The sequence below is a fragment of the Saccopteryx bilineata genome, chromosome 6 (genome assembly GCF_036850765.1).
Source record: "Saccopteryx bilineata isolate mSacBil1 chromosome 6, mSacBil1_pri_phased_curated, whole genome shotgun sequence".
NCBI classification, from domain to species: Eukaryota; Metazoa; Chordata; class Mammalia; order Chiroptera; family Emballonuridae; genus Saccopteryx; species Saccopteryx bilineata.
In genome coordinates this window covers 150,662,191-150,677,636 of record NC_089495.1, presented here as the reverse complement: position 1 = coordinate 150,677,636, position 15,446 = coordinate 150,662,191, and positions in this window count along the sequence as shown.

Below are 15,446 nucleotides of genomic sequence, written 5' to 3'. Positions count from 1 at the left end.
GGCCCTGACTGGTGGCTCAGTGGATAGAGCATGGGCCTGGCATATGGACATCCAGGGTTCGATTCCCAGTCAGGGCACACAGGAGAAGCAAACATCTGATTCATCCCCCTTTTCTCTTTCTCTTCCCCTCCTGCAGCCAGTGGCTCAATTGGTTTGAGTGTGGCCCTGGTGCTGAGGGTGGCTCCATTGGAGCGTGACAGCCTCAGATGCTAAAAATAGCTGAGTAATCAAGCATCAGCCCCAGATGGGGTTGCCAAGTGAATCCTGGTTGGGGTGCATGCGAAAGTCTGTCTTTCTGCCTCGCTGCTTCCCACTTAAAAAAAATAAAATAAAAAAAAAAAACACTTTTGAACGTTTTTGGTTGTTTGTTTTTTTTTCATTTTCTGTGCTCTGGAATAATTCATGTGACAAAATTCATACACGTGCAATAGCAGAGAGAACGAGATCATCAACACTTCACGTACTCATTTCCCAACTTTTAAATACAATCTTGTTTCATCTATACCCCACACACAGTTACTTTGAGCAAAAGATCTATAACAATACATATCTCATTATATGTCATTAGAAGGTAAAGCTCTTAATTACAAACATACCCACAATGCCATGGGCACACTGTGATGGGCAGAATTCCCTACAGACTCACGCTCCCACTGATAACTAATAACTCTGGAAAACATCAACTACCTGGGGAGCATGAAAAGTAATAAAAATCAGCCAGGTGTTAAAGGGGAGTAAAAACTTGGAGAAGCTACTGGTGAGAGACGAGCTTCTCCTAAGCAATACAAGAACACACTGGCTGAGAAGCCCTGTCTGTTTTACAGATTAGTATACAGGATTTTCGTCCTGAGCATGAACTACATCAGCTCAGAGGACGTGAATATGATGCTACCACGGAGATAGCTACGGACTCATTCTTTTACCATTCCAAGAACTATGTGGCAGTTTGTATTTTCCACAAATGGCTGCACAATATCTTCCATCTCAATGGTAGTTTCTTTTAATTGTGGTAAAATTAGAATATATATAACAAGTTACCATTTTAACCTTTTTAAGTGTACAGTTCAGTGGCATTAGGTACATGTACATTGTTGTACGACCATCATCATAATCCTTCTCCAGAACTTTTTCATCTTCCCAAACTGAACCTCTGTATCCATCAAACACTAACTTCCCATTGCCCTCCTCCAGATCCTGGCAACTACCATTTGCCTTCTGTCACTATGAATTTGACTACTCTAGGCACCTCATATGAGTAGAATCATACAGTATGTGTCCTTTTGTGACTGGCTTATTTCACTTTGCATAATGAGTCTTTAAGATTTCTATATAGCCTGACCAGGTGGTGGCACAGTGGATAGAACATCGGACTGGGATGCAGAGGACCCAGGTTCGAAACCCCGAGGTCACTGGCTTGAGCACGGGCTCACCTGGTTTGAGCAAGGCTCACCAGCTTGAACCCAAGGTTACTGGCTTGAGTAAGGGGTCACTCACTTTGCTGTAGCCCCCAGGGTCAAGGCACATATGAGAAAGCAATCAATAAATAACTAAGGTGCTGCAACCAAGAATTGATGCCTCTCATCTCTCTCCCTTCCTATCTGTCTGTCCCTAGCTGTCTCTGTCACACAAAAAAAGATTCCCATAAAATTTTCTTATAATGGGACTGACACTCCTCCCCTTGAGAGGTGTGTGTGGGGGTGACTATGTTCTCTTTCCCTTGAATGTGGGTGGCCTTGTGACTATGGTATAAGTGACATTATGACACTTTCAAAACGAGGTAATAAAATCATGCAATTTTCTTCTACTCCTTTTGGAATTCTCACTTTGGGCAGCCATACATCAAGCTGTAAAGACTTTCCAGTAGTTCATGGAGAAGCCCACACAGAAAGGAGATGAGCTCCGCCCATCCACAATCACAACTGAGCTCCCATACACAGCACCAACATGCCAGCCGTGGGATCTGGGGTCAAGCCACCTTGAAAGTGTCTAGGCAATGAAACAAGGTTGCCAACAAGAGGATGTACAAGGTAGTGATAAGGAATATGTGGCAAGTGATACTCAATACTACAGACAGGTACAAAATGGCCACTAACCCCTCTAAGGAATGTGAACGCAGAGCAAGGCGTCAGTTCCTTGGGAGACGTCCTGGAGTAGTACCACGTGCATTACTGAGAGAGCTCAAATGCCATCCTACTCCCGTTCTTTAGATGTCAAGTTAATTTGAATCTCATAGCCTTTGTCCCTAGTTTCCCTCTGCCTAAAATGTTTTCCCCAGATTTCCAGGTGCTAGTCTGGTTGCCCAGGGAGGTGAAATTTGGCACAATCCAATGTTTCCACCTATATATCCAATTGTAGATAATGGCATCCTATTGTTTAAGATCAAGTTTAAGAAAGATGCCTGACCAGGTGGTGGCACAGTGGATAGAGCATTGAACTGGAACACGGAGGACCCAAGTTAGAAGCCCTGAGGTTGCCAGCTTGATCTCAGGCTCATCTGGTTTGAGCAAGGCTCACCAGCTGGAGCCCAAGGTCGCTGGCAAGGGGTCACTCGGTCTGCTCTAGCCCCCCAGTCAAGGCACACATGAGAAAGCAATCAATAAACAACTGAGGTGCTGCAACAAAGAATTGATGCTTCTCATCTCTCTCCCTTCCTGTCTGTCTGTCCCTTTCTCTGTCTATGTTTAAAAAATAAAATAAAAAAAGAAAGAAAGAAGGGTCTTGGCTGGTTACTGAGAGATAGAGTGTCAGCCTGGCATGTGGAAGTCCTGGGTTTGACTCCTGGTCAGGGCACACAGGAGAAGTAACCATTTGCTTCTCTCCCCCCACCCATCTATCTCTCTCTATTCCCCTCCTACAGCCATGGCTTGAATGGTTTGTGTAAAGTTGGCTCCAGGCTCTGAGGGTGGCTCCATGGCCTCTCCTCAGGCACTAAAATAGCTCAGTTGCCTAGCAGCGGCCCAGACAGGCAGAGCAATCCCTGGTAGGGGGCTTGCCGGGTAGATCCCAGTTGGGGTATATGCAGGAGTCTCTCTCTGCCTCCCTGTCTCTCACTTAATAAAAAACAAAAAAAAGGGGGAAGGAGAGAGAAGGGAAGAAAATGACAAAAAAGTAGTTAAAGAAGGAAGGAAATCTTTATTGCTGTGCCATAGGATAGTCGGCATACTCATTAGTCAGCAGAGCCAAATAGCAACAGTACAATGATTGAAATTTCTTTTGAGAACCAAATTTTTTAAACCTAAACTATATAGGTAGGTACATTGTTATTAACTTAATTAGGGTGCTCCTAAACTGACCTTTGCTAAAAAACATCCTCAATCTGATTGAGGTATGTTCGCTGAGGTCGACCTCTTCCAACTCTGCCATCCACACTCGTTTTGTATACTTGTTTCGTCTATCTCCTTTCGTTCATCCTTTCTGTATGTCCAAACCATCTCAACATACCTTTCTCAATCCTCGACACTACATCTTCTTTCACTCCACAGTACTCCTTAAAATTAACTTAATAAACTTTACTTATAGTTTTAAGTCTTAGTTAAACTATAGGTACATTGAATAAAACTTGATATCATACTTAATAACAATATTATTTATTGATAAAATTAAATTGTAAGGTATCCATAAAATTAAATCATGACAATGACTGACAAACACTAATGTGAACATCTCCTTGGAAAGTTTGAGTAAGTCAGGTTTGTATGTTGTTTTTAATTTTAGCCATGATTCCAGGTTCTCATCAGTAAGACGACTTCTCAATTTACTCTTGATAAGGTTCATGATTGAAAATGAGTGTTCGCATGAATATGTAGACCTGAATAAGAAAAGAACAGCAAACGCTAGTTTTTTTCAGCTGATTATATGAGTCAGGAATACTATTCCAGGTGTTAAAAATCAACATATTTTTCTTCTCCAGGTCTTTCAAAGCAGATCACTTGTGCTGTGAACTAAGTTCACATTTGTTTTTCTCCAATATCTCTATATCAGCACAAAGACGTTCAAATTTCGAGCTCCACAATTCTTTGTTTTTTAAATCCAGCAATTGCATTTCAAAGTTGCCAATGTCAATATTAAAGGGAGAAAAAATTAATTCTGTTACAGTAGCATTAAGAGGTTTTTTTTAACAAAGGCTAATGTCGCTTTGCTGTTTCCGAATTCCTGAAACCTGTTGAGAAAAGCTCCCCTCATATTTAAGTGTTGTTTTGAAATAGCAAATGTCAATATCAAAATTATTTTCTTGGTGATGTTTCAACAGGCTTGGAAAGTGAATCAAAGTTTCTCTTTCAAAATCTTGAGCAAAAAGAGATAATTTGTTTTCAAATGAAATAACTTCTTCTAACATCGAAAAAATTGTGTTTCCTTTCCCCTATAGTTGACGATTATGCTGATTTAGATGAGACGTAACATCTACCATGAAATAAAATTTTTGGATCCACTAATTGTTTGTTAGTTCTGGATAGTGAACACCCTTCTCAAGAAGAAATGCTTTAATTTCTGTTAATAAGGAAGCGAAACGTTTCAAAACATTTCCTCTTGATAACCAACATACCTTGTTATGCAGCAGAAGATCTGCATACTCACTCTCCATTTCAACTAAAAATTCTTTAAATTGGTGATGATTAAGAGCTTTAGCTATAATGGAGTTGATAATCTTAATCACCAATCCCATAACTTTGCAAATTTCTTCTGGAAATGTTTGCGCACAAAGTGCTTCTTGATGAATGATGCACTGATAAGTATCTCATGATTAATTTTTTTTTTCAAAATAGCAACAAACCTGTATCTTATGTTGGTCATATGTTTCACTCTGTCTGTTGAAATTGAGACAATTTTATCGAGTGGAATATGATGTTCTTCCATGAACTCAATTATATCCTCTCCATGTGTTTGACCTTTGAGTAGCAATAATCCTAAAAGTTCTTCTTTAGGACCTGTAGATGAAATAAATCGTACAAGAAGTGAAACTTGTGCTGTATCATTTATGTCACAAGACTTGTCAACTGCTTTTGATAAAGCTGAAACCAATTTAAGATCTTTGACTTGCTGGTTGGTTATATTTGAAGACATTTTGACTGTTCTGTAAGGACCAAGAGAAGATCAGAAAATAGGCAGGGCACTAATGGAACAGGGAACTTAAGGGTTACAGGCAGGTCCTGCTCCTGTTCTGTTAGGAATAACATGCCCAAGGTCGTTCAAGAAGCAGAGACAGATAGGGACTCTGGGAGGCTGAGAGAGAAGAAAAAAAGAAAAGAAAAAGAGACAAACATTTGCATTCTATTGGTTAAAAGACTCTTATCAGAAGTTTATGTTTGGAATTTGCCAATGAGCTAGACCCCAGCCCCTGTTGCTATGCTATGTGCAGCCCCTTAGCAAATAGGTTACCGCCACATCTGCTTCTGTATATGCTTGCTTGCTTAGCTTATAAAAAGATTTAGCTGTGAGTGCTAGGTGCGATTCCCATCTGCAGCTCCTTGTGAGCACAGTGTCTCTGGACACCTTGGGAATTTGCCCCTGCGCAGGTAAAACTGGCCAATAAAGTTACATCTATACTCCTGAAAGTCTCCGACGTTTGTTCTTGTACCCGGTGGATGTTACATCTCTGGGGGCTCGCCCGGGATTTCCCTTGGTGGAGTTTTTGGTCGGAGACCAGAGGGACAGCTCGAGCTGAGTAAGTACTCTTCGAGGATCCTCATTTGGTTTTGTTTTTGAGCTCCGGAGCATATAAACCTGAGGTAGTAGGTGGGACGCCACTGGTAACCTACCCAGGGCTTTCAGAATGGGAGGCCGTTTTCTGAAAGGAATTGTTAACTCTAGGAGTTAACATTAGAAGTGACGGGTCACATTAGGAATTTCTGCGCTGCGCTGCGCTGCGTTTTGTCTGTGTGCGAATGCCTGAATTGAGTGTGAGACAATCTTTTACTCTAGCCTTTGTTTTTGCTTATTGGTTAGGGTATTTTGATAATTGTTTTGTTAATTCTTGAAGGTTTAGAAGCAGACAAAGTGGGATACAGAAGAATGGGACAACAAGAGTCTGTACCCGGTTCTCCACTTGAGTGCCTGCTAAACAACTTTTCTGATTTTCAGAAAAGAGCCCAGGGGTACGGAGGGCCACTTCCGGACCAAGAGACCCTCAAGACCTTGAGTCAGTTAGAATGGCTTGCCTTCAACATAGGGTGGCCCACTGAGGGAACTTTTGATCTTCCTATTGTGTTTGCTGTCCGAGCTATTATCTACCAGGTGCCCCATCCAGACCAATATTTGTATATAGATGTGTGGGTTAATATTGCCACAGATAAGCCAGGGTATATCAGAAAGTACATAAAGAATGGCAAGAGAGAGAGAAGGGCAGTATGTGTTACTGCAAGTAACCAGAGGGCAGGGAAAGGCAGTAGGAAGGAAAAGGAGAACACCAATTCCCCGGTACGGTCCACTGTACCGTCATCTAGAATTTACCCTGTCTTGCCTGAACCGCTGGAGGATCCCTTAGACCCAGTAAATTTCCCTCCTCCCTATCGGCGGCAGGGAGAACCTGATTCCACGCAGCAGGATGTAAGTAGATTTTTGAGTCCACCACACACCCGAGGAGGGGCGATATATTCGCTTCTCCTTCGGTAGGAGATGCCGCCATCTTGCCTTTGTCTCCTGCAGGAGGTGCCGAGGGGAGCCGGCCATTTTACCGCTCCGGGAAGCGCCGCCGGCACCAGATGCTGGTCTACGAGCGCCCCCTTGCTTCATCTATGTGCCTTTTTGCACCAGTGATTTGTACAATTGGAAGCAGGAAAATCCTCCTTTTTCTGAGAAACCGCAGGGACTAATATCCTTGCTTGAGACAGTTTTTAGGACCCACCAGCCAACGTGGGATGACTGCCAACAGGTTTTACAAGCTCTTTTTACTACAGAAGAAAGAAATAGAATAATGAGAGAAGCAGCAAAGGCAGTTTTAGAGGACGGGGGAACGGATGGGGAAGTCAAGAATGTCCTTCCCAACAGCCCCCGACCTGGGACCCGAATACCTCAGGGGGAAGGGAAGCACTCTTCCAGTATCACTGGGCTCTATTGCGGGGTTTAAAAGCAGCAGTCAGGAGACCCACTAATTTCAGTAAGGTAAGTGAGGTTATCCAGGGAAGGGAAGAATCCCCCGCCGCATTTTTAGAGCGGCTAATGGAGGCCTACCGGGTTTATACCCCTATAGATCCAGAAGCTGAGGAGAATCGCAGGTTAGTAAATATAGCTTTTGTGATGCAAGCTGCATCAGACATTAGGAATAAGCTTCAGAAATTAGAAGGATTTGAAGGGAAAAATAGAAGTGAGCTAACTGAAATAGCTCAGAAAGTATATATAAATAGGGATGACTCAAAACTAGGGAGAGCAGCTGTCAAGATCCTCATTGCAGCTCATAAGTCAGAGAAGAAGGGAAAAGGAGAGCAGCAAAAAGGCAAAGAGAAAGGTCAACCACGTAAGCAAATAGGCAAGGACCAGTGTGCCTATTGCAAGGAGAAAGGACCCTGGAGGAGAGATTGCCCAAAGTTACGGGTTAACAGTCAGAAGCTAAAGCAAGATCCAGAGGTCTTGCTCCAAACCTAACAGTCGAAGGAAAGCCAATAGACTTCCTGGTTGACACGGGAGCCACCTATTCAGTTTTAAAGAAGCCACAAGGACACATACAAAAAGAAACTACAAAAATAATAGGGGTAACGGGAAAAGCAGTAGCTTATCCACAGACCACCGCAAGAATCACAAATTTAGGTAGAGGCACTATTACTCATTTCTAGTCATTCCAGATTGTCCTTATCCTCTCATGGGCAATGATCTCTTGCAGAAACTTCAAGCCACGATAACCTTTAAGCAAGAGGACAGCAGTTCCCAGGAGGGAAAGGAAAAAGTCAGTCTCGAGGTAACGGTGCCCATATCTGAAGAATACTTGATGGCAGTCCTACAGGAAGGCATTGCAGCAGATTCGGAGAGAAGTAAGGGAGCTGTGGGAACAGAGAGCTGCAGCATTGGAAGACAACGTCCAGAGGTTGTCACCACCGGACCCTGGACAGTAGGTTTGGGTTCTCAACCACCGTCGAGGGAACCTAGAGGCGCGGTGGCAAGGACCATTCCAGGTGTTGCTCAGTACCCCTTCTGCAGTCCGGATAGCAGAAAAGCCCTATTAGAGCCATCTCTCCCACGTGAAATCAGCCCAACCACCTGATGAAGGATCCCGGAGATGGCAAGTCAAACAGACCCCTGGAGAGCCTCTAAAGCTCACCTTCTCCTCCACTTAGGACTGATGACTTTTTATTATTTACCCAGTAGGGGACTAGAGTTGCAGGAATAGGTTTTAATCAGGACAGCAGATGGCGCAGTTATAGCACAGAATAACACCTGGGATAGTAGCACCTCCATAACACTCCAAGCTGATTTATTAAAGTTTTTTGAAGAAAAATTCTGTGATTCACCAGCAGTTTGGAGACATTCTGATTCAGCCAGGAGCCCGCTCTTAGATGACTGGCCTAGCTCATACACTGCAGGTAGTAAGTGTGCACCCCATGTTAAAAATAGGGCTTTATGGTATACTCCACACTATGCCTGCCCTGAACCCCCTTCCGGACAGCGCCGAATTTGCGGGTCTCACTCAGATTATTTTTGTAAAGCGTGGGGTTGTGAAACACTTGTCAGTGAATTTCAATGGAGTCCACCGAAACCAGACCCAGACATAAGTCTCTTTCGATTAGGAACTAGATTAGGGGGAAGAAGGCCCAATGATGGTTGGGATGAGGACTGTGCTAAAGATAATTGTAACCCTACTATCATTACTATTAAGAAGCCTAAAGACCCAAGTTAGAATTCAGGAAAAACCTGGGGGTTAAGATTATATGTAACTGGACATGATCCTGGTACCTTTTTCACCATTAGAAAGCTTCCTACAAAGAACAGACCTTTCCTAATAGGAGTAGGGAACTGGCTGCCACCTAGGCCCCCTGTCAGCCTCCCAGCAGCACACACTCCGGCAGCACCAAGACTCCCGGACAGTAAGACAGGCCTAGACCAGAGCGGAGCTACCACGACTCCTACTGTAGACTCTTTCCCAATAGAGCCAGAGGAGCAGGACCATAAATTGCCTTTTTACACTCCCAGCTCGTTACTGGAAAGACCACACCACCAAGAGACGTATGCCCTAGATTTATTGGATAAGGTATTCCCCTTCTTTAACAAGACACAGCCTGAAATTACAGAATCTAGTTGGCTTTGCCTTAGTCCCAGACCCCCTTTCTATGTAGGGCTTGGAGCCAACACCTTGAGGGAAGGGGAACTGGCTCCTACTACAGTAACCCTTACGAGGGACCGGAACCAGGATCAGATAAAAGATTGTGTCTCAGAAGGATCTCTCACTTTAGCAGAGTTCCACGGGAAAGGAACCTGCTACCTCTTAGCAAATTTCACCTTAGGTAATTCCCATTACAGTGACTATTGCCTTAACCAAGAAACCCTACTCGCCACCCTAGAGGACCCAAAAGTGACGAAGGCACCTGAAGGACTATGGTTTGTATGTACTCAAGGCATCTTCAAGTGTATAGTCCCCACTCATCCTGAACTTTGTGTAAGGGCTTACATTATTCCACAGGTATATCTGTATGGGGGAAATCCTGAATTCCTTGTTGCTCCCCCGAGTCGGGAAAAACGAGCTCCACTTCTTATCTCTATCATAGCTACCATAGGAATTGTAGGGTCAGCAGCAGTAGGGACAGCATCCCTCATTCAAGGGGAACTTACCCTCAGACAGCTATCCAAGACATTCTCCAAAGATATTGCGCTTCTCCAAAACCAGATAATATACCTCGAGAAGCAAATAGACTCCCTAGCCGAGCTAGCCCTTCAGAATAGGAGAGGACTAGACCTCCTCCTCCTCGAGCAAGGAGGACTGTGTGCTGCTCTAAGAGAAGAATGCTGTTTTTATGCTAACCACTCTGGAGTAATTAGAGAGAATATCAAGGTACTTGCAAACAGATTAGAAAATAGGAACTTAGAAGAAGATGACCCAGGATGGTATGCCTCTATGTTCAGAACCTCCCCTTGGCTAACCACTCTTATATCTACAATTGCTGGGCCATTACTGATTCTTTTGTTAGCTCTCACTATTAGGCCTGTAGTTATTAATAAACTCCTTACATTTATTAAGAAAAGAATAGAGATTGTAAAAGTGATAGTTCTGTCTCAACCTACCTACACCATCCTTCCTTCTGATGAAGAATCAAGGGTTTGATTTATGCTCTAATAGGAGTAGGGAATGTAAGAACCAAGAGAAGATCAGAAAATAAGCAGGGCACTAATGGAACAGGGAACTTAAGGGTTACAGGCAGGTCCTGCTCCTGTTCTGTTAGGAATAACATGCCCAAGGTCGTTCAAGAAGCAGAGACAGATAGGGACTCTGGGAGGCTGAGAGAGAAGAAAAAAAGAAAAGAAAAAGAGACAAACGTTTGCATTCTATTGGTTAAAAGACTCTTATCAGAAGTTTATGTTTGGAATTTGCCAATGAGCTAGACCCCAGCCCCTGTTGCTATGCTATGTGCAGCCCCTTAGCAAATAGGTTACCGCCACATCTGCTTCTGTATATGCTTGCTTGCTTAGCTTATAAAAAGATTTAGCTGTGAGCGCTAGGTGCGATTCCCATCTGCAGCTCCTTGTGAGCACAGTGTCTCTGGACACCTTGGGAATTTGCCCCTGCGCAGGTAAAACTGGCCAATAAAGTTACATCTATACTCCTGAAAGTCTCCGACTTTTGTTCTTATACCCGGTGGATGTTACAGTTCTATCTTTCACTGTTTTAGTAGACAATGGTAACTCTTTAATGTTTTTTAGAATATCTGCTTTGTTCTTAAAAATCTCGAAATAGCTCTTCGGATGCATTTATAAAACAACTTTTTATGTATTTGCCATCTGTATATGGTTTTCCTCTCTTGGCAATTTCTTGACTAACCACAAAACTTGCAATATTAACATTGTTGGAAGATTACATCCAGTAATTAAATACAGAACTTGATTTTTCTTGACTCTTCTGAAGTTTCTCAACTGCTTTCTTCCTTGCATCATCGACAGGATATTTAGTACTAATTGACACGTGTTTAGTTGTAAAGTGTCTCTCCAAATTTGACTTCTTGTTATGCGCCAATTTTTCCTGACAAATAAGACAGGTCGGAAGGCCATTTAAGTTTTGAATGAACATGAAAGTCTCGGTCCATTCAACTTTAAATTCACGGTTTTCGTCTTCCGTTTTTCCTTGCTGCTTCTTTGTAGCTATGTCAGACAGGGCACCTAAAAAAATGTTTCATTTTATAATAATAAAGCCACCAACACAAAATAATTACAATTCTTAAATTGATGACAAAAATACTTGTAGGATTTGCAGCTAGTGGGAAAAATTCAGGTAACTTTATGCTTCAAGTAGGAGGTACTTTTGTCACCCACGCTCGGTTTGCGTACGCCACTAGCACTAACCACCGCACAGTGAGACTGCTGACTGACTGGCTCATTCAACTGGTGCATGAATAGCATGGGCCTCCCCCGTGCTGTGTATCTCATGCTCCACCTGTACCGCGTCTCCCGTCGCCTGCCCAACCGACACCCCTCCCCACCATGCATACCTGCGCACCCGCACGTGGTATGTTGTGGAAGAGCCACACTCAAGAGGCCAAAGAGCCGCATGTGGCTGTGGAGCCGCGGTTTGCCGACCACTGCTATAGGACATCCTTTTTACCCAGCTCTCTTTAACAGTTAAGGTAAATATTTAGCAGAGATATTGACAAAATTGTGGGTAACCATAAAAAAGTAGGAATTATGCTGATTCTGATGGAAAATTGAAAAAAGATTTAAAAAGACAAGTTTGCTGCTGATTAGTCATGCATGTTAGTGGTGTGATGCAATGTTAACTTTTTGCAAAGTCCATCAAAATTTCTTATGTTCACATTTCTATGGGATTTTGATTTGTCATGGGATGTGTATATATTCAGCTTCGATAGGAGCTGCCAAACTGCTTTCCAAAGTGGCGTTATCAATTTACACTCTCTTCAACTGTGAATGAGAGTTCCAATTGTTCCAAATTCTCATTGCCAGTCTTAATTCTAGCTTCCCTTATAGGCCTATAGTAGGCCTACTACTAGTTTTAATTTGCCTTTCTCTGATGACTAATGAGGTCGGGAACCTTTTCATATGTTTATCAGCCAACTCCTTTTATATGAAGTGGCTTGTTCAATCATTTTGCTCAATGTTTCATTGAGTTGTGCTTTTTTAAAATCAATTTGTAAAAATTATTTATATATTCTAGGTACGTATCCTTTATCAGATATATGCACCTTGCACAAGAATATTTGTAGCAATACAATTAGTATTAGTCAAAAACTGGAAACAACTCATTTGTCCAGCAGTGGCAGAATGGATCAATTGTGGCATATTCTTAGAATGGAATAATATAGTATTGCTATGTCCTACTGCTATGAATCTCATAAATACAATGTTAAATTAAAGAAGCTAGACACAAGAGTATGTCCTGGGCCCTGGCCCATTGGCTCAGCAGTAGAGCATCTGCCCGGCTTGTGGAAGTCCAGGGTTCAATCACCGGCTGGGGCACACAGGAGAAGCACCCAACTGCTTCTCCACCTTTCCCCCTCTCTTTCCTCTCTATCTCTCTCTTCCCTTCCTGCAGCCAAGGCTCCATTAGAGCAAGATTGGCCCGGGCACTGAGGATGGCTCCGGCCTCAGGCGCTAGAATGGCTCTGGTTGCAACGGAGCAACGCCCCTGAGGGGCCAAGCATCGCCCCCTAGTGGGCTTGCCGTGTGGATCCAGGTCAGGTGCATGCAGGAGTCTGTCTCTCTGCCTCCCCACTTCTCACTTCAGAAAAGAAAAATACAAAAAAAAAAGGATATGTCCTGTAAGATTTCAATTTTTTAAAGTTCAAAACCAGGTAAAATTAATCAATGGTGTTAGTAGTCAGGAGTCTGATTACTTTGGCTAAAGTGGATGAAAAGGGATATAACAAGGTCTCCTGGGTGCTGGTCATGTTCTCTCCCTTGATCTGGGTGGTGGTTCCCTAGGTGTGTTTACTTTGTGATAATTCCTTGGGCAGCACACTAATGATTTGTGCACTTTGCTATAGTGTGTTATATTACTACAGCAAGAAAAGTTTGCAAAAACAATTTCTACTTAATGTTCACACAAAGGCCCAAGAGCTAGAAAAACAGACCTGATTTCATCTTTTCTCTGCTCAGAGTTCCTCATTCTGTTCCTGTGATAGATCCCGGTGTCCATGGAAACCAGACAGAACGGGTGGTGGGGGAGCAAGGGAGAAGGGACTGGAGCCTGGGGAGGCAGCACATGTGACGGAAGAACAGGCACTCAGCAGGAGTCTCCTCCCCATCTGTACTCCCAGATCCCACTCGAGCTACAGCTGGTTCCGCCAATGATAACTGTCACGGTTGCTACTCCTAACTTACTAGGAATCCACCCCAAAATTAGTTTCAGCTCATCCTCTCCGTTACTGGTTTCCATTTTACTCAACCCAGAAGGAAAGTTTGCCTGCTGGGGACTTGCAATAGAAAAAGCCATCTCTGGACAAGGGAGCTAATACCTTGTCACCTAGAGGTCACCCAGGAGGTAACCTGATCTCTGAAGTGGAACCTTCCTGAGGGCATAAGCCTTTGAGTAGTGACAGGGAATGTTGAGACTCCCTGTGCTAGTGCATAAGCACTTTACATACAGCAGATCTCTTCAGATTCTTGCTCAGAGCCTACTAATTCTTATTTTAAACTTAGTCCTATCACCTTGTTATCTGACTCTCTAGGTCTGCAAAGAACCAGTTAGACATGGGTGGGTGAAAATTTCCCCTAAGGGTACATATGTCTGGCTTTGTAAAGTCTGCGAATTATTCTGGATATATCTGGGTATGAGTGTGTGTGTGCAAGTGTGTGAGTGGAAGACTGTGTGTATAACAGCATGTTGGTTATGATGAGTGCATGAGAGAAAGCATGTGTAGATGTGCATTTTGTGCATCTCTGTGTGTGTATTGGATTTGGTACGTGAGGATATCTGTGAGTTTGTCATTTCCTGTGTTTATATGCATACGTGTAGTCAGATGTAAAATATGTAAATCAGAATTTACACTTATGGGAATCTGTAGGATGATTAGGAGAGCATTTGTGGGGCTGCTTATAAGTCTGTATCTTTGAGTTAAATTGTGAATTTGTATAATGGATTTATGTAGGACAGCCCAAGGCAAAGTTTTCAAGTCATATGGTTGGACCATATGAAATTACCATTTTGTGGGGTAAAAATGGGATGCCTGTAGGATTCAACCTAATGTGCATATGCACGTACATGTGCTTACATACATTCATAAATTCAAGCTCGCATACCCTCTGTATCACATTAGTATTGCTCTCAGAGCTAAGGAGATGATCACCATGGGTGTGGGACTTAGGAAGAAATTTAACATGGATCTTGAAGGAGAGATGAGATATAGAAGAATGATGACTAATGCAACAGCAAGTTCCATTAGAGGAATAATGAGAAATAAGACTAAAAATTCTTTACTCTAGGAAGCCTTCTCCAAAACCTGTTTTGTACTCATCCACCCCTATGTTTGCCTCTGTTGTGGCCTTCAACATTCACTGTGCACTTCCTCTATGGTAAAGCTTGTCAGATTGAAGTGTAATTGTTATTTTAAGTGGCTAGCTTCCCCACTGTATAACAAGTTAACTGAGGGCAGGAACTAGGTCTCTGTAGCTCACTTACACCTTAGCAGTTAGCACAAAGCTTGGTACAGAATAGGAACTTAATATTTGTTGAAGAATTGAATGACTAAAAGTGAGAGATATTCTGATAAATCTGTGCATGTGTGACTTTTGTTCTGTGCAACTTACAGATATTTTGAAGAGGGGATTAACATGCAGAGAATATCATAATCTAAGAGTTATAAAAAGAATAGACAGGGGAATAGTTAGCAATCAGAAGCCCAGTAGTTACCCAGTATGTAGTAACAACAACAAAAAACCTAGACTACAGTGGCAACGGGAACAGACAGCAACTTTTAATTTAAAAAGTACAATAGAAGACTCTTGGTGATCGCTAGGAATGTGAGAAAGAGAAAGAGCAAGAAAGGATGACCCTAAGTTTTGGAGCATGTGTGACTGGGAAGATGATTAAAACACTGATAAGGAGGCACAAAGGCAACAATGTAAACATTGGTGAGCCCTGTTTTGAGCTTGTTGCAGATTTCAGATATATTGGAAATGAATGGAGGGTAACAAGCAAAAGAGCATGCCAATAAAGACCAACAGGCAGTTAGATAGGTAAGAAGAGCCCAGAGAGGGAACTTAGGGTGTAGATAATCAGACATTCTTCAACAAATATTTGCTCAATACTTACATGCCAGGCAGTGGTCTAGGTGCCAGACATACAGAAGTGAACAAAACTA